We start from the raw sequence: 21,219 nt of genomic DNA on the forward strand, positions 1-21,219 counted from the left end.
AAATCCCCAATGTTAAATAGAGACCAAATGTAAGTTTTCCAAACTGCCTTGCAGAACACCAAGTTACATCCTGAGTTTCCAGTTGCTTGCCACTTTCCATCTCCATCCCATTCCCAGTCTGACTTCGGCCTCATGTGCTATTGATGCCAAGGTCGATAATTACACTTCATCTTTCCACCAGGCATATTACAAACTTCCAAATTCAAACTCAAATTCAACATACAGTTCATTGCACATCCTTCCAACCTACATTTAGCTTATTTCTTTGTTCCACTACCACACTCTCTCATTTTTCATTTCCTCCATCTCCTATTCCTCCCCCCTCCCCCCTGCACCCTCAAACTCTGTTTAGCTGTTTCAAGTCTGACCTGAAACATTGACTTTGTTTCCCTCTCTGTGATGCTGCCGGACCTGCTGAGTGTTTCCAGAACTTTTTATTTATATTTCCCTCTTTTGCAAGCATTTAGAATCAGGCGCAAAATAACACATTCTGGAAACTGGACAAGGTGAATTAAGTTAAATTAAAGCATGCAGAAAGCAAACCGGTCCACCTCTGCAGCACTTTAGTAATACCCAGTAATACCCAATAGTTCCCAGCACTCACCCTCAAGGCTACCTGTATATGCACCAGAGACTTACAGCATTTGCTCCCAGCTACACTCTAACTCAGCAATGAGGGAGGACCGCACGGTGAAAAGGGCTTTCTTGCAGATGCAAAAGACTCTTCAGTTCCAATTAATGGCCAATGAATCGCTTTGGGACGTACTGTCACCTTTCCATCAGGCATATTACACTTCATCTTTCCATCAGGCATATTACAAATTTCCTTCGAAAATAAATCCTCCCTCAGTGCTGAGTTCGAGTGTAGCTGGGAGCAAATGCTGCAAGTCTCTGGTGCACATAGCCTTGAGGGTGAGTGTTTCCAGAATGTTCTATTTTGCGCCTGATTCTAAATGCTTGCAAAAGAGGGAAATATAAATAAAAAGTCCTGGAAATAAATGTCCCTTTGGCCCTCTTGTGAACTCAGAGCTCTGGGACAACACTGACAGGGACCTAGGGCTGGGGGTTCGTGGGGAGGGGAAGAAGGGCCGGTATTGCACTAACTAACCTCCACACATCACCTGAAAAATGAAACAAATTACTTAACAATAACCACATCAATAACACATGCTAAACGAGCTCGCTCTAATTGCCAAAACAGCTGATACCTTTTTAATCCAATATGAGAGTGGAGCCATTCGGAACACCCAGAGAGGAGAAGTTATATGAAGCACTATGCAGGCAGGGGTAATCGTGCGTTCAAATACTTCCCTGTGAACTGGACTGATTCAGTTCTGCGGGCTCCCTGGCTGGGAATGCAGGGAAGGGTATTTTGGCAGTTGCAAATTTGAAAAGGGAAAGGAAGCAATGTTCCAGATGTTATCTGCTTAATTATGATGTCATTCAGCTTCCACCTCCAAGCGATTACAATGAATAACATAAATCTGAACAGCCTCAGGAACGAAGTCTGGTCCCTGCGCTCTTTTCCGTTCAACAAAGTCAACCCACATTTCTGCCTGCCTGTATTTATAGAGAGATTGCCACTCGCTGTGTAAAGGCTACATTCACATCAGTGACTAAAAGTTGCAGTCGGGGTCTCAAAGAAAGCATTTTCACCAGCCACGTTTCACAGCCTCGGCAAAATACTAGGCACCTCATCATCCATTAACTTACTTCCGAAGTGTGGTCACTACTTATAAACCTAAGTGCCTTGGTCTTCGTCTGCACAATATGGCTCAGTGGTGTTGATTCACAGCTAATTTTCGGTCAGGACAGTTTAAGAGTTCACCGTTTGTTACATCCACATGAGAGGACACAGGGAGTCTCAGAGAAATATAAAACTGTGGGACACTGGGAGAAGTCCAATAAGCCTACAAGTGGAGCCAAACATTTTAACACCTCTTCCCATTCCCATACTGACCTTCCTGTCCTGGGCCTCCTCCACTGTTAGATTGAAGCCACACGCAAATTAGAGGAACAGCACCTAATATATATCACTTGGGCAGCTTACAACCTAGCGGTATTAACAATGATTTCTCTAATTTCTAGTGTCCACAATTCAGAAGTGATTGGATGATGATCAAGCAACCCCTCCATTTCCTCCCTCCACTCCCCCCTCCCAGACCCGAGTTGTCCTACTAGTTCCACTGTTCGCATTCATCATTACTTCCCCAGCCAACAATGGGCCATTATGGGCTCCACCTTTCCTCGGCCATTTGTTGCCGGCCCTGCTTTGTTCTGGCCTTTCCTTACCCCTCCTCCCCCCCCCCCCCTCCTCCCCGACCCAAAACGTCACCCATCACATTTCTCCAGAGATGCTGCCTGACCCGCTGAGTTATTCCAGCACTGTGTATCTACCTTTGGTATGAACCAACATCTGCAGTTCTTTGCTTCTACATTCTAAGTTTATAACCAAACTCGGCAGAGCATGGACTAGTGAGCCTTGACAGGCTATGCATTGTTCTTGCTGAGAGAGCAAAATGCATTCAAATACTCGTGATCTTTGGCATCATGGGTTAAGAGCTGATTGAGAAGTCACAAGCATGGCATGGTATGTTGTTCCTTCTATTCTAAACTAAACTCCAGACAAGAAACAGCTATTTATTAAGCTGTTTCACATCCCCGCACACTTCAGTTAACCCTTTCATCCAAAAGGTTCACGGCCTGACTTTGTCTGCTGATTGTATTTATACGTTTTTGACCAATCGATTATAGACCAGTTAGCCTGACATCGGTGGTGGGGAAGATGCTGGAGTCAATTATTAAAGAAATAATAATGGCGCATTTGGATAGCAGTAAAAGGATTAGTCCAAGTCAGCATGAAGGGGAAATCCTGCTTGACTAATCTTCTGGAATTATTTGAGGATGTGACAAGTAAAATGGATGAAGGAGAGCCAGTGGATGTAGTGTATCTAGACTTTCAGAAAGCCTTTGATAAGGTCCTACACGGGAGGTTGGTGAACAAAATTAGAACACATGGTATTGGGAATAGGGTATTAACATGGTAGAGATTTGGTTGGCAGGAAGCAAAGAGTAGGAATAAATGGGTCCTTTTCAGAATGGCAGGCAGTGGAGAGTAGAGTGCCGCAAGGTTCGGTGCTGGGGCCACAACTATTTACAATATATATTAATGATTTGGATGATGGAATTAGAAGTAACACTAGCAAGTTTGCAGATAACACAAAGCTGGGTGGCAGTGTGAATTGCGAAGAGGATGTTAGAAGGTTACAGGGTGACTTGGACAGGTTGAGTGAGTGGGCAGATGCATGGCAGATGCAGTATAATGTAGATAAATGTGAGGTTATCCACTTTGGCGGCAATTCACTGGAGTTTAGAAGGATGAGAGGGGATCTTATAGAGACGCATAAAATTATAAAAGGAGTGGACAAGCTAGATGCAGGAAAAATGTTCTCAATGTTGGGGAAGTCCAGAACCAGGGCCCACAGTCTTAGAATAAAGGGGAGGCCATTTAAAACTGAAGTGAGAAGAAACTTTTTCACCTAGAGAGTTGTGAATTTATGGAATTCTCTGCCACAGAAGCCAATTCACTGGATGAATTTAAAAGAGAGTTAGATAGAGCTCTAGGGGCTAGTGGAATCAAGGGATATGGGGAGAAGGCAGGCACATTGTGGATGATCAGCCATGATCACAATGAATGGTGGTGCTGGCTCGAAGGGCCAAATGGCCTCCTCCTGCACCTATTTTCTATGTTTCTATGAAATGTGCTGAATTATTGGTTGCAATGTGCAACTTCATTAGATGGCAGTGTGCCATGCATTCCTGGGCAGAAGGTTTTGATTTTCAGGCTTCAGCCTTATGTTCCCTGTCAAGACACAGGGCCAGATGTACAACCAGCACACTGATGTTCCTCTCAGGATATTGACGGGTTAAGGTAGCAACCTTCTGATGCAAAAAATAATCTGCTGGAGGAGCTCAACAAATTGCACGGAATCTGTGGGTGGAAAGGAATGGTCGACGTTTTGGCCGAAACACGGCATCATGACTGATATAGGGTTTTGACCCGAAAGGTCATTTCTTTCTATCTATGGATGCTATTTGAACCACTGACTACCTCCAGCAGATTGTTCATTGGCTCCAGATTCCAGCATCTGCAGTCTCTTGAGTCAGCATTTTCTTGGTGATAGCATTGGTTCAGTTAGTAGACTTTTCACTTCTTCTTAATCAGAGGGTTGAAGACTCAAGTTTCACTTCCGCATTATGCAGTGCACTACTGATGAAGTTCTGCACCAAGTAGGTGCCTCATTTTGCTTTCTTTCTGACATGGACATAAAATTCCATGGCATTATACGGAAAAGGGGCAAGGAAAATCTTTCCAGTATGTCGGCCTACATTTACCCCTTGACAAATACCATTAAAAGAAGGGGATTTGGTTGTTATTATGTTGTTATTTTCTGGAACTTGCTGTGAAAATTAAAAACAAAGGGAGAAGATTTGATTATTTAGCCCCATGAGCTTTTTTGTTATCCATTAATATCACAGCAGATCTATGACCTAAGCGATCCACATTTGTCCCATGTCTTTGGACAAAAATGTCAAATCTCCTCAGAAAATTAAGTTGCCTTTACTCTATAGCTATATGGCATGGACACATATGCTTCCACCCAACTTGTTTAGCCCCTGTTTTTTTTTAATTCTACCACTGCACAACCACCAGAGGGCCAATAGAAAGACTGTATTAGTTTTAAATCATTTGTTGCATCAATTTTCTTTTAAATCAATTACCATGTCACGATTTTTAATAACACGTCAATGGCTGTAAATACATAAGTTCATGTTATAGGAGCAGAATTAGGCCATTTGGCCCATTAAGTCTACTCTGTCATTCAATCAAGGCTGATCTATCTTTCCTTCTCAACCCCATTCTCCTGCCTTCTCCCCATAACCCCTGACACCTGTACTAATCAAGAATCTATCAAGCTCCGCCTTAAAAATATCACTTAAATATTTTAAAATTATGAAATGTGAGGTGTGAATGGAAAACTTTCCTGTGTCACATATCTCAGGTTATGCCAACCTAGTAAACAACTAAACACCACACCCCTATTACATAACCAAGGTGATGTGTACAACTTGAGAATTGAGTTAATCAAAGACTAAAGACGGGACTGGCCTCCAACAAAGCAAAACATGGTGATTTCTGTTCTATCAATGCTCTCATTTACTGAGAGGGCTTGTATATCCACAAATTCACCCCTGATCAATGATTCGCCCCTAATTCATTTCAAAAGGACATTGGAGCATTCAATTACCACATCGGATTTTGCTCCAGGCGATTATCTACAGCCAAGCTTAACAGTTCTGTTTGTCAGCCAGTGCACTTATTTCAATGGTACAGACATAACCAGAAGCTCCAGCGTTTGCAAACAAAAAGCATTTTAATGCACTGAAATTGTATGTCCATTTATCCAAAGTAATGCTATTATAGATTGCACTGACTCCTCTGAAAGCCCAAAGCTGGAATGAAACCACATTATCTCAGCTCAATTTAACCCACACTGCCTCACTACCATTATTCACATGGCCGTGTCTATTCTTCCTGTGTTACCAGGATACCTCGTTATAATAGCTTCCTCAGTCTCAATTTCCACCATCTATATTTCAGTGTAGACAGGCCAGGGTTTGACTGAATGCTCTAGGTTTTTGTTTTAATTTGAAAAGTGAAACAGATCTCTCTTTAAAACAGGCATCATTCAGGTGAATGTTAGAAGGTGATGTTCCAATTATCTGGGTACAGAAAGGACACAATATAACGGATTCAAGCGAGGCTAAACTCACAACTAATGTACTGGTACATGGCAAGGATTTCTGTCTCCATCATCCATTCAAGTAATAAATCCACATTGCAACCACTCACTTGGCAAATGAAATACTTGCTCATATTTGCTCCAAATCTTCTACCATTTGCTTTGTTAATGTTCAAAAATAAACTTTATTCAGAATAAGAAATATATACCAAACAAAAGCTGTGCATAAACTCTTCAGACATTCAAAGCATTTATATATTCATCAGAATATGTCCCTCTCTTCCCCTCCTCCTTCCCAGATCTCCCTCTATCTTCCTGTCTCCACCTATATCCTTCCTTTGTCCCGCCCCCCTGACATCAGTCTGAAGAAGGGTCTCGACCCGAAACGTCACCCATTCCTCCTCTCCTGAGATGCTGCCTGACCTGCTGAGTTACTCCTGCATTTTGTGAATAAATACCTTCGATTTGTACCAGCATCTGCAGTTATTTTCTTATATGTTCATCAGTATCATTAATATTCATGGGAGGTGGTCTTGGAGGGGAGGATGCTCCTCAAACTGCAGAGCATCTTGGACAATACAGCTCACCCCCTCCATGACTCACTGGTCAACCTCAGGTGTACCTGTAGCAAGACTGGTTCCACCAAGATGCAGGACAGTACGCCACAGAAGATCCTTTTTCCCTGTGGCTATCAAACTATACAACTCTTCCCCCTTCTGTCGTGGGGTAGACTGACTCCCCTCCCCTCCCCAATCTTTGCACATCCCCAATCCATTCCACTTGTCAGTTTAATTTCATGTTTCATGGATCTTGTATTATATGACTGTTGGCAGATCAATTTCCCTCTGGGGATAAATAAAGTTCTATCGTATTTGTATCATATTATACTTCGTAGTGTTTATGACTTTCTTTAAGCAAAACATCCTTGCCACCCACGTGGCCGCCCGGGGGTGATTTCCCTTCCCTTGTTTGAGGAGTGTACCCTGCCTCTCAATGTCCAGCAGCGGAAGCACCCTACACTGTGGTCCTCCCCCACAGAGCCTTGGCGTTGGCTGCACCAAGCTTCAGCGAGTCCCTCAGCACGTGCTCCTGTAGTCTGGAATGGGCCAGTTGGCAACTTTCCCTGACAGGCATCTCGCTGTGCTAGAAGACCAACAAGTTTCAGGCAGACCAAAGAGCATCTTTCGCCAAGTTGTTGATCTTCCTCTCCGAATGTGTCCCAGGGTACCGCCCATAAATCAGTGCCCTCTATTACGGAGCTGTCTCGGATGAATCATGACAAGGACCCTTGCATCATTCTCAAGACCCTCTTCACAAATCCATACTCTGCGATGAGGTGGGCAACTGTTGTCTCGCTGCAGCAACCATCACGAGGGCAGCATGCATTGGTAGTGAGATTTCAATGGTGCAGGAAGGATCTGACTGGCAGGGCCCTTCTCATTGCCAGCCATGCGAGGTTTTGCTGCTTGTTCGTGAGTTCTGGCGATGAGGCATTTCGCCAGATAAACTGGGCAGTTCACTCAGGGAACCGTGTCACATGGTCCATCAAGTCCTTGTCTTGAAGTGCTTGCAGGATGGTCTGTGCTGACCCCTGTCCAATGGACTTGAGGTCAAAGGTGTTGGTCTGGAGGAACTTTTCCACAAAGGACGGATAGTGCGGCAATGTCCAGCTGATGGCACATCGCCCAACATCGGTGCCAGACCCATCTTTTGCAACACCAGGGACAGGTAGAACGTCAGCAAGTGATGCCACTTGGTGCCGTTGGAGCTCCACGCACAGCCTGGTGCAGCCACACTTGAAGGTGGCCGTCAGAATGAGGATGAGTATTTTTTTCCCCCTTTGTCTGTGGAGTTGTCCACCATGACCCATCAGATCTGTTCCATCTTTGATCCTCACATGAACGGGTGATCGCCCGACGCAGAGGAAGAGGGGGATGGGGGTGGGGACATACATGCATCAAGTAGAATAGCCCAGGGAGTACCTCACATTTTTCCAGGTTAGTGCGAGGGAGCACTGCTTCCACAAACCCAATGTTTGCTCAACATTGTCTATCAGCTCCAGCCAAGTCTTCATAAGGTCATGTAATAGGATCAGAATTAGGCCATTTGGCCCATCAAGTCTACTCTGCCATTCAATCATGGCTGATCTATCTCTCCCTCCTAACCCCATTCAACTGCCTTCTCACCATAACCTCTGACACCCATACGAATCTATCTCTGCCTTAAATATATCCACTGACTGCCTCCACAGCCTTCTGTGGCAAAGAATTCCACAGATTCACCACCCTCTGACTAAAGAAATTCCTCCTCATCTCCTTCCTAAAAGAACGTCCTTTAATTCGAAAGCTATGACCTCTAGTTCTAGACTCTCCCACTAGTGGAAGCATCCTCTCCACATCCACTCAATCCAAACCGTTCACTATTCTGTACGTTTCAATGAGGTCCCCCCCCCCTCATTCTTCTAACCTCCAGCGAATATAGGCCCAGTGCCGTCAAACGCTCAGCATATGTTAACCTACTCATTTCTGGGATCAGTCTTGTTGCATGCCTCGGCCCCTCTAAACCAGATCCCCAGCACCTACAGGTAGACCTGATGGTGAAGGGGCCAGTTGCCGAAGAGTATGGCTTCACTCATCCTGCGGTTGACTTTGGCAAGTCAAACACAAATAAAGATCACAAATTTCAACAACCAAGCGCTCAGTGGCTGAATTTAATTTACTTTTTAATTTGAAAATTGATTACTTAGAAAACAAAAGCATGGTGTTATGGAATGTCCAGTGAATCGTTGATAATCTGTATTTCATAGATTGTTTTAGAAGAAAGCCTAATAGATCTGAAAATGGAACTGAAAATGCTTTTACACTGAATAGAACACTGCGGGCTATTGGAAAATCAATCAGCATTTACTGTAATGAGAAGCACACTGCAGCCTGGTGTACTGTAATAACAAACAGTGACACATGCTATACGATTAGGTCACTTTAAATTACCTAGTCTTGTTTGTGACCCGAGGCTCCTGCAATTATGTTCCTGACCACCCAGGGGCAGTGTTGCTTACCTAACTGATCACAAACCGGCTTAGAACCAATATGAGTAGGAAGGAACTGCAGATGCTGGTTTATACCGAAGATATACACTAAATGCTGGAGTAACTCAGCGGGTCGGGCAGCATCTCTGGGGAGAATTAATAGGTGAGGTTTCGGGTCGGGCAGCCTGAAGAAGGATTCCGACCCGAAACGTCGCCTATTCCTTTTTTCCAGAGATGCTGCCTGGCCTGCTGAGTTATTCCCGCACTTTGTGGATATCTCCTAGAACCAATATGTCTGAAAAAGGATCCCGACCTGAAATGTCACTTGGTTGACTACAGACTTTTCACATCCAATCCTGGATCCATTGTCAAAGTCCCAAATGTATTCTCTCTGTGTGTTGCTGATCACCCAATTGCTGTATCATACTAAATCAGCAAACTTGATAACATGGAAAGATAATTACTGATTTTCCCTGTCAGTTTTCAGAACATCCTCTGACTCAGCACTTTTATCACTTCAACTATTAAAAGTCATTCATACACTCCACCACTGGCACACAATGGTGGCACAGCGGTGGAGTTGCTGCCTTGTAGCGCTTGCAGCTCCGGAGACCCAGGTTCGATCCCGACCACAGGTGCTGTCTGTACTGAATTTGTACGTTCTCCCCGTTACCACGTGGGTTTTCTCCAAGGTCTTTGGTTTCCTCCCACACTCCAAAGACATACAGGTTTGTAGGTTAATTGACTTGGTGTATGTGTAAATTGGCCCTCGTGTGCGTAGGATAGTGTTAGTGTGCAGGGGATCGCTGGTCGGTGTGGACTCGGTCGGTCGAAGGGCCTGTTTCCTCGCTGTACCTCTAAACCTAACAAAACTAATAGCAGCAGTTTGTACCATAAACAGGTTGAACTGCAGCATAAACAAGTTGACCAGCAGCAACTTGCCAATACTCCTTTGACAGAACCTTGCAAACTAATGACCTTTATTAGATAGAGGACAAGGGCAGCAAAAGCATCAAACACCACCAGCTGGAAGTCGCCCTCCATGCCACACACCATCCTCACGGGAAAATATATCTGCAGGTCAAAATCCGTTGCTGGGTCAAAATTCTGGAACACCCTCCCTAAGGGCATTATGGTTTATAAGGTAATACCTGTTCAACTCTTCTGCCATTTCCTTGTTACTCATAATAATTTCACACGTTTCTCCCTTCAAGGGATCCACATTTGTCTTTACTAATCTTTTCCTCTTAACATACCTAAAGAAGCTTTTACCATCCTTCTTTATATTCTTGGCCAGCTTACCCTCGTACTTCATCTCTTCAGCCCGTATTGCCCTTTTTGTTACCTTGATGGGCTAAATTGCCTAATTCTGCTCCTATGACCTTTGAACATATTATGAACTATTCTTGCCTTCACTGATTAGGGGATTGAGTACAAAATTTGGGAAGTCATAAACTTACAGTTGCATTCAACCTCAGTGAAGCCACTTTGGATATTGTGTTCTGATCGTGTTGTGCCCAATTATGGGAAGGATGTGGAGGTTTTGGAGAGAGTACAGAAGCAGTTCGCCAGGATTTTGACAGGGGAATATTAATTATAAGAGGTTGGACAAACGGGTTGTTTCCTCTGGAGCGTCGGAGGTATACAAAATTACGTGAGGCACAAATAGGGTAGCTAGAACATTCTTCCCGTGGTGGAAATGTCAAATACAAACGGACATAGCGTTGAGTTTGAGTTTAGTTTATCGTCCTGTGCACCGAGGTTCAGTGAAAAGCTTTTGTTGCGTGCTAACCAGTCAGCAGAAAGACAATACATTATTACAATCGAGCCGTCCACAGTGTACGGATGCATGATAAAGGGAATAATGGGAATCTGCTGTCAGACTAGAGATTTGAAAGAATGGAGCAATTATAATGCGTGATTGCAGATCCACTTCTGTGACAAGCACACAAAGAGTCGCCTACCTTGGGCGCCATCTTGGATCTCTTGGCTTTAAGGACGGAAGGGGAAAATGTGAAGGAAATTTATAGGGCAAGTTTTCTTTTGCACAGAGAGTGATACATGCCTAGAACACACTGCCAGGGGAAGTAGCAGGAGCAGATACAAAAGCAATATTTAACAGGTATTTAGACAGACGCATACACAGGCTGTGAATGGAGGTACATGGATCATGTGCAGGCAGATGGAGTTATTTTCGATTGGCATCATGCGTAGGACAGACACCCTGGACAAAGGCTCTGTCCCTGTGCTGTACTGTTCTGTTCTCTGTTCTAATGGGCTGATGGCCAGCGATTTTGCAATGATATTTTGCAGCTTAATTATCACACAATGCACAGCAGTCTAATTAATGGCTTCAGATGAAAGGAAAATAACTGTGTTCACACAGTGGGAGTTTTTTTTTTAATGCAGATCACTAATGGAGGTCAGAAATATTTTAATTAGCCCTTTTCCCTCTTTCAGATTTGTGCAGAGAAAACAAAAAGATCTGTATCAAACCACATATTGTTAACACCCTGCCTTAAATAAAGTATGACTGAGTGCTAACGCCAATCCTTGCTGCACATGCCTAGAGTTGTACAGATTAACCTGAGTGGAAATGCAACTCAATAAACAAAATCCTGCTGAACCTTCTGAAAGATGCAGCCAAGGACACACCTGTTCAGCAGTTTCTTTGTGGCTGGTGCGGCAGTTTTTTTATATGTTACTGAACAAACTGTTCTGGGCCAAGAGTTCAATCAAGCTTCGCCTGTGAGCTTGGCAAGTTAAGAGCATAGTTTGTGAGACTAAACATTTGCCATCCCATTGATGCCAAGAGGACTTTGAGAATATAAGACAATTCACCACAATCCAAGCTATTTTGCAAGGTTCCTTTATTTAAAATTGGAAATAGTTAGTCGACATGCTGAGTGTTTCCAGCATTTTCTGATTTTATCTTAGGACAGCAATTAAATACTGTCTGAAGAAGGGTCCCAACCCAAAATGTCACCCATTCCTTCTCTCTGGAGATGCTGCCTGTCCTGCTGAGTTACTCAAGCATTTTGTGTCTACCTTCGGTGTAAACCAACATCTGCAGTTCCTTCCTACACAAATTAAATACTTATGATTTTGCTGGCATTATTGAGCCCGCTAGATGTGATGAAAAATCACATCCCAGCTTGCAATCTAATGTCCTTTTTTCACACAACAATACTTCTTTCTGTCCATCCCAACACAGTGCAAGCAATCAAAAGGCAATTGGTGCATCCTTGCCACCCACAGCACCACAAGTCAAGACCACAGCACCCACAGACTGAGGTCTCGTCTCCATCCTTGGCTCATTCCATTTTCTCGGGCAACCACTCAAGTACTGGAGGCTTGGCTTGGCCGGTCTTCTGTATGGAGCCAGTTCAATCCAGCCCATTAGAAACAAAGAAAGTAGGTGCAGGAGTAGGCCATTCGGCCATTCGGCCCTTCGAGCCAGCATCGCCATTCAATATGATCATGGCTGATCATCCAGAATTAGTACCCTGTTCCTGCTTTCTCCCCATATCCCTTGATTCCATTAGCCCTAAGAGCGATATCTAACTTGAATACATATTATTTTATATATCAGCAATTTAAGGACTCCACAACCCCCTGGTCCAAACCTATCCCACAGTCAGCATGATCTTCTGATGGTATTGCAATAAAATGCTGCGGGTCTGGTACGGCTGGCCTGTAAAATGGGGGCTGACAGAACAGATGAAACATCGTCTGGCTGGATCTCTAGAATCAGGGTCACAGTCTGAAAAAACGTGGCAAGCCATTCCAGTTAGAGACCTAGAGGATAGGGGTTTATAAAGGCCACGCTAAACCTCCTGCCTGTCATAAAACATTTAAAGTAATCTCAAAATAATTTACAGCAAAAAATGCTTCAGGGACTCATCACCACTTGGACACTTCTTATGATAGGATTTGAATACACTCTTTAAAACTTTGTGATAGAGGTTAAAGAAAAGCCATTTTTTTAAGATAAAAAAATATATATAATCATCCCTCATTCGTTTCAGGGTGTCCTGAAACCAATAAAATGGCATTGAAATGTAATCACTTTTCTAATATAGATAATGTAGCAGGCAACCTGAACACAGCAAGCTCCCACAAATAGCAGTGTGCTAATAATAGAGCATCTGCTTTAGTCATGCTGACTGAAGGTTAATCATTGCCCAGTACATGACTCTCATCCAACTGACAACACCACCAACAGTGTGGTTCTCCTTCAGTACCCCTCCACCGACCAATACCACAGATGTTCATAGTCCTAAATGTGACTGAAACCCACAACCTTCTCAGACAACTTTACTCACCACTAAGCTACAGCAAATACTTGTGACACCAGTTGAGTTTCACAGAAAGCTTAGTTTCAGTTCAAACCTATGCTGTTAATGTCATTGCAAAGTTAGGTGTGGAAGTTCAGGTTGCTGAGAAATTCAAAAAGTCTCTTGGTTTATACTTCTAACAGGATTGGTTCATGTTGAGCAAGTGCAGTCATTTTCATTGAATCACTGCCTCTGCCACAGTTCTAGTTTCCTGCTAGAGAAGGGACACATATTTATGCCCAGATCCTTTTCTGGCTTAATATTCCTCCTTCTCCCTTCCATAACAGCATTGCTAATAGGTTCAGCACCTTGTTATTGCTCTAATGTTGAACAAGATTGGGGCTGATGGTTTTATTTTAACCTGACACCAACTCTCCAGCATTACAGGCAGGTACAGGCTACTGAGCTGGATGATCAGCCATGATCATATTGAATGGCGGTGCAGGCTCGAAGGGCCGAATGGCCTACTCCTGCACCTATTTTCTATGTTTCTATTAATCCCCTATTCCTTGATTCTCTCAATTATCAAGTGCCCCCATAGCCTTCCAGCATTAAAAAAATTCCCTATCCTCTGGGTCTCTAACTGAAATGCCTGGTCCCTATATTTTCAGACTGTGACCCTGGTCCTGGACACCCAGCGAGACGAAACTTCATCTGCCCTGTCAGCCCCATAAGAATGTTTCATGTGTCAGTGAGATCAACAGCTGAGAACATCTGACAGCAGGATAAATTATCCTGGAGATTGTTCAAGAAAGCAGAAGTCTGCAGTGTGCTGCACGTAAGATTCTTCCATACTATTATCGGCAGGACATTTAACCAGGGAAGGACTTCTATCCAAGCATTCATTCCAGGTAGAAAACTGCACTTCACCGGCATCAGTGGCAGATACAACATTGTTCAAATGTATACCACATAATACGCAACAACTTTAAAGGCTTATGCACAACTTTCTCTAATTGTATAACTATCCATTAGCTAATAAACTTTTTTTTTATAGTATAATAGTATACAGAAAACTATTTACAAAATACAAATATTGTAAAATATTACAAATATCTACAAATTTGGATAAACATAAAATAACTCATTGTCATTTGACTCAATTGTAACAGTACAATATATACTGTACTTAAGAATTTAAAAGAGTGTCATAGAGTCATAGAGTCCTACAGCACAGAAAGAGGCCCTTCGGCCCATCGTGTCCGTGCCGCCCGTTACCAAACACAGTCTAATTTTAATCCCATTTTCCCGCATTTGGACCGTAGCCCTGAATGTTGTAGCATTTCAAGTGCCCATCCAAATGCCTCTTAAACGTTGTGAGTGTTCCCGCCTCCACCACCACCCCAGGTAGTGAGTTCCAGACTCCAACCACCCTCTGGGTGAAAAAGTTATTTCTCACATCCCCCCGAAACCTCCCTCCCCTTACCCTGTATCTATGTCCCCTCGTTGTTGAACCTTCCACCAGTGGAAGAAGTTCCCCGCCATCTACCTTATCTATGCCCCTCATGATCTTGTACACCTCGATCATGTCCCCTCTCAGCCTTCTCTGCTCCAGGGAAAACAACCCCAGTCTGCTCAGTCTCTCCTCATAGCCGAGGCCCTTCATCCCTGGCAGCATCCTGGTGAATCTCCTCTGCACCCTCTCCAAAGCTATCACATCCTTTCTATAATGTGGTGACCAGAACTGTACACAATACTCCAGCTGTGGCCTCACCAGTGTTCTGTACAATTCCATCATTACCCCCCTACTTTTATATTCGATGCCCCGGCTAATGAAGGCCAGTAACCCATATGCCTTTTTAACCACCCTGTCCACCTGTCCTGCTGCCTTCAAGGACTTGTGTACATGTACTCCAAGGTCCCTCTGTACCCCTGTCTTCCCTAGGGTCCTTCCATTCATGGTGTACTCCCTCTCCAAGTTATTTCTGCCAAAGTGCATCACCTCGCACTTTTCAGGATTAAATTCCATCTGCCACTGCTCCGCCCATCTGTCCATCTCATCTATATCTTCCTGCAGCTTGCAGATCCCTTCCTCGCTATTCACCACCCCCCTACCTTTGTGTCATCTGCAAACTTGCTGATCATCCAGATCATTTATGTAGATTACAAACAGTAAGGGACCCAACACCGATCCCTGCGGCACCCCACTGGACACCAGCCTCCAGTCACAGAAGCACCCTTCTACCATTACCATCAGTGTGTTACTGATACTGATATGGAAATCCTTCACCAGTGTGCTTTGCAATATAATAAATCTCACAGGTCCTGCAATAAAGTTGTTTTAACTGTACATAATCATAAAGATAACATAATAAAAGTGCATTATTAAATATCATTTGTAACCCCAGTGCATATGTAGATTGATACAACCAATTACTACCAGGGCAATTATATGTTGTTCCCCACATACTTGCAATCATCACAAACACTATAAAACATCACATCCTCATCTCCATTCCACGTGGCATCTCTTGCTGCAGTTCTCCGCTGACCCCCTCATCTTTATTCTGCTGGCCCGATCAAAGGTGAGATGTTGTTGCCTCTGGCCTTTTCTTTGGGGGGTTTCCAATGCAACCAACACACTTGGTTACAGACCACTGAGCAATATCAGGTCATTCAGTCCAGAGGTATCGTCATGTATGGCATCCTTGGAATCTTTTTACATTGCCTCCACATAACAACACAATCCTTCCTAAAGGGATTGAGCTCACTTCAAGCCTGATTTAGGCCATTTTAACAGCTGTGTGAACAGCAGAAGTCTCACACAAAGCACATATTTTCTTGGACCACTGTCAGTAGCATCAGCTAGCTGTGGAAATGGCATCAATACCCAGCACCCAATTTCTTTGCACCTTCTCCATGAATTCTGGCAAAGGCACAACAGTCCCCCAATGCTCTGGCTCACAGCATCCACACCACCTCTTCATGTCAATGAGAACTGAAAATATTCCCATCTCACAGAACAACTAAGACCAGTAGTGGTACAGGCGCAGCGGTAGAGTTTCTGCCTTACAGCACCAGAGACCCAGCTTTGATCCTGGCCAAATGAGTGCTGTCTACACAGAGTTTGCATGCTTTCCCTGTGACCGCGTGGGTTTCCTCCGAGCGCTCCAGTTTCCACCCATTTCCCAAAGATGTGCAGGCTTGTAGGTTAATTGGCCTCTGTAAATATGCCCCTATTGTGTCGGATAGTACTAGTGTGAACGGGTGATCGTTGACCGGGGAGGATTGGGTGCGCCAAAGGGTCTGGTTCAATGCTATATCTCTAAACTAAATTAAACTAAAACTCAACAATATTGTATCCTCCGCACCCCAGACTCAAACTGCTCATCAACGGCAGTCGCAGCAAGTCATATCACCCAGATCTGTATTTACTGGTTCTGGGCTCCCTAAAATCTCCCTTCCATCTCACGGTGCTCTCTAAAGACAGCAACTGTTGAAGGAGATAGACACAAAAAGCTGGAGTAACTCAGCGGGACAGGCAGCATCTCTGGAGAGAAGGAATGGGTGAGGTTTCAGGTTGAGACCCTTCTTCAGCTGTTGAAGGACCTCTGCCATTGAACTGGAGTGTTCACTTTGCTACCTGACCCATGGCAAAGTAAAAATGAGCTTAGCTCTTGCTGGCAAATACCAGCATAGTCAACACTGTTAATCCCTGGAGAGGCTCCCTTACAACTCTTTCAGTATCAATAAGATATATTGCGCATTGATGCTCCTACCGCAACTTCACATCTGGGAGTATCACCTTTCTAAATGCCATTATACAGTTCATAGCAGCATTTGGCTCCACACTATTCTATGCATTCTGCATACAACCTTTACATGCACAGAGCAAAGTTCTCAGATTACCCTGCTGTAGAAAAACATACATTCATTTATGTCTCTAGCTACACAGTTCCCTTCAGGTGGGCCCTGCAGACACTTTGCCAGCAGGTTGCCGCCTATACCATGAACACCACACTTAATGCAGACAGAAAGATTACTGAAGATAGACACAAAGTGCTGAAGAAACCCAGTGGGTCAGGCAGCATCTCTGGAGAAAAAGGTTGGGTGACTTTTCGGGTCAGGACCCTTCTTCAGACTTGTTTTCAGGCTACTATATATCAGCATCTGCAGTTCCTTCCGACACAGAAAGACTTCTGACTACACCATACCTTCCTGCCCAGTTATACCGTTCCACAACTTGCCAGGCAGTGGAACAGTGGTTACTAATATCATCCCATTCCTAGGCATGGTGTGGCCTTGCCTGTATGCTCAGGAATTCTTGCCCTCTGGACCAGCGAGGGTCTTGGGTTCAGCCAGTGCATCGCACTGCCTGGCAGCCTCCAGAACCTCATTCATGCCCAACATAAAATTCACAGTCCCTCAGTTTAAATGACTCAGTGCAATAAATGTCTAAAGATTACAGATACTCGTGCTGCAACATGATTGTTGCATTCCCACGAAACCTCACACTCTAGTAAATATAGAGAATGGAGAAAAGAGGGTTTGAGGCTAGAGAGTTTCAAACTCACATTAACAGTTATATTTTCCCCACAGGATTTTCAACTGCATTATATTCAATTTGTTGTACGGAAACACAAGTTGCAGCAGAACTACCTGTAAACTGATCTTACACCTAGTGATAGATTACTGGCCCACCTGTCTCCACAGCCTTCCTCCCAGAAATTGGTCAGCCATTCAAGTAATAGTACTAACACTAAAAAAAAGAGACAATGTGCTGGAGCAACTCAGCAGATCAAACAGCATCTCTGGAGGACATGAGTAGGCAATGTTTTGAGTTGGGGCCCTTCAAACTGATTGTAGTAAGGGGGAGAAAACTGCAAGTAAGGTGGGAGACTGGATAAAGCCAAGCAAGTGATAGGTGGATACATGTGAGGGTGGGGGTTAATTGGCAGATGGTTCGATAAGGGTAGAGATGAAAAGAGAAAGGGCTGTGAGATAAGGAAAAAAGGAGAGAAAGGGAAGGGATATAGGGTGGAAGGAGAAGGGGATGGGATGGGGGAAAGGGCAAAATAGGGGCAGGATTGTGGGAGAAATGGGTGTACATCCAGGTGGGCAACAGGAAAGAGGGGAGGGGGGGGGGGGGAGAAAGGGGCGGGTGTTTGTTGGTTAATTACCTAAAATTGGAGAATTAAACTTTCATACCATTGTAAGCTGCCTAAGCGAAATTTGATGTGCTATTCCTCCAGAATACTGCTTAACACGACTCAACACTAGTTTGCTCTTTCTCAATGAACAATGCTGGAATGATTTTCAGCACCCATCCTACGATGTGACTGCCTGTTTGCAACTGTGCAGTCATCTGATGAAGGGTTTCGACCCGAAACTACACCTATTCTTTTTCTCCAGAGATGCTCCCTGACCTGCTGAGTTACTCCAGCATTTTGTGTCTATCTTCGATGTAAACCAGGGTCTGCAGTCATAGGTCACATAGCTCATAAACAGGCCCTTCGGACCACGAGGCCCCTGCTGACCATCAAGCACACTTTACATTACTCCCAAATGTATATAACAGTCATATTTATTTATATAGTCAGAAAATTTGATACAGAATGAAAAGCCAAATATTGATAAATATGGACTGGAAGACAAACAGAAAGTATTAGTAAGAATAGATGGGGTATTCTCAGAGCCGTAGACAGTGACTCCTGGGTCACAACAGGGATTCCTGCTTGGGCCCAGCTATTCCTAATACACATCAATGATTGAATGGCCTGCAGTTCCCAAGTGGAGTAGAACATGAGGAGTTCTCATTGAAACAAACAAAAGACTAAAGCACTTGATAGGGCATTGTAAGGGCATTGAGTATGCAGTGCATATGTAACAGTTGTACAAGACGTTGGTGAGGCCACACTTGGTATCATGTTCAATGCAGGTCTTCCCGCTATAGGAAAGAAGCAATAAAACTGGAAACAGTGCAGAAAGGGCGGCACAATGGTGCAGCGGTAGAGTTGCTGCCTTACAGCGCTTGCAGCGCCAGAGTTCCAGGTTTGATCCCGACTGCGGGTGCTGTCTGTACAGAGTTTGTACGTTCTCCCCATGAGAGAGTGTTAGCTTTAGCTCTTAGGTCTAACGGAATCAAGGGATATGGGGAAAAAGCAGGAACGGGGTACTGATTTTGGATGATCAGCCATGATCATATTAAATGGCAGTGCTTGCTCAAAGGGCCGCATGGCCTACTCCTGCACCTATTTTCTGTGTTTCTATTTTTCTATGACCGCATGGGTTTTCTCCGAGATCTTCGGTTTCCTCCCATACTCCAAAGACGTACAGGTCTGTAGGTAAATTGACCTTGGAAATGTAAATATTGTCCTTAGTGTGTGTAGGATGGTGTTAATATGCAGGGATCGCTGGTCGGCGTGGACCCGGTGTGCCAAAGGGCCTGTTTCCGCGCTGTATCTCTAAACTAAACTAAACTAACCTAAGACATCAGGATGTTGCCAAGTCTAAAGGGACTTATAGAGAGGTTCGGTAGGCTAGAATTTTATTCCTTGGAGCATGAGATTCTGAGGGGTGATTTTATGGAGGTGTATAAAATTACAAGGGGCATAGGTAGGGTGAATGCACAGACTTTTTCATAGATTGAAAGTGAGAGGGGAACATTTTCACACATAGGTAAGTGAGTATATGGAATGAGCTGCCAGAAAAAAATCATTCAGGTACAATAACATGATTTAAAAGACATTTGGACAGGTACATGGAAAGGAAAGGTTTAGAAGGATATGGGCTAAAAGCTGACAAATGGGACAAGCTTCGATGGGGATCTTGGTTGCTCTGGATGAGTTGAGTCAGAGGGCATGTTTCCATACTGTACAGGATGCGGGTAGGATGCTTCCCTAGCCTGGGGCGTCGAGTACAAGTGGTCACCATCTCAGATAATGGAGGAAATGTGAGGTTATCCACTTTGGCGGCAAGAACAGGAAAGCAGAGTATTACCTGAATGGTGACCGATTGGGAGAAGGGGAGATGCAACGTGACCTGGGTGTCATGGTGCACCAGTCATTGAAAGCAAGCATGCAGATGCAGCAGGCAGTGAAGAAAGCGAATGGTATGTTGGCATTCATAGCAAGAGGATTTGAGTTTAGGAGCAGGGAGGTTCTGCTGCAGTTGTACAGGGCCTTGGTGAGACCGCACCTGGAGTATTGTGTGCAGTTTTGGTCTCCTAACCTGAGGAAAGACGTTCTTGCCTTAGAGGGAGTGCAGAGAAGGTTCACCAGATTGATCCCTGGGATGGCAGGACTTACATATGAGGAAAGACTGGATAGACTGGGCTTGTACTCGCTGGAATTTAGAAGACTGAGGGGGGATCTTATAGAAACATATAAAATTCTTAAGGGGTTGGAGAGGCTAGATGCGGGAAGATTGTTCCCGATGTTGGGGGAGTCCAGAACCAGGGGTCACAGCTTAAGGATAAGGGGGAAGTCTTTTAGGACCGAGATGAGAAAACATTTCTTCACACAGAGAGTGGTGAGTCTGTGGAATTCTCTGCCACAGAAGGTAGTTGAGGCCAGTTCATTGGCTATATTTAAGAGGGAGATAGATGTGGCCCTTTTTGCTAAAGGGATCAGGGGGTATTGAGAGAAGGCAGGTACAGGCTACTGAGCTGGATGATCAGCCGTGATCATATTGAATGGCGGTGCAGGCTCGAAGGGCCGAATGGCCTACTCCTGCACCTATTTTCTATGTTTCTATGTTTCTATGAAACATTTAGGATTGAAATGATGCAAAATCATTTCACATGGAGGGCGGTGAACCTGGGGAATTCTCTATTTCAGAAGGCCAAATTACTGAATATATTTAAGAAAAAGGTAAACACAGAAAATAGGTACAGGAGTAGGCCATTCGGCCCTTCGAGCCAGCACCGCTATTCAATATGATCATGGCATATCATCCAAAATCAGTACCCCGTTCCTGCTTTCTCCCCATATCCCTTGATTCTGTTAGCCCTAAGAGCTATATCAAACTCTCTCTTGAAAACATCCAGTGAATTGGCCTCCACTGCCTTCTGTGGCAGAGAATTCCACAAATTCACAACTCTCTGGGTGAA

The 21,219-nt window shown here is 44.2% G+C and overlaps 1 protein-coding gene across 1 annotated transcript in view; it reads right to left on the reverse strand.

The window, feature by feature from the left end:
• The window catches only part of LOC144595156 (TBC1 domain family member 4-like), a 177,847-nt gene that overhangs the window by 64,761 nt on the left and 91,867 nt on the right, over positions 1-21,219 (reverse strand).

The sequence above is a fragment of the Rhinoraja longicauda genome, chromosome 7, assembly GCF_053455715.1.
Source record: "Rhinoraja longicauda isolate Sanriku21f chromosome 7, sRhiLon1.1, whole genome shotgun sequence".
NCBI classification, from domain to species: domain Eukaryota; kingdom Metazoa; phylum Chordata; class Chondrichthyes; order Rajiformes; family Arhynchobatidae; genus Rhinoraja; species Rhinoraja longicauda.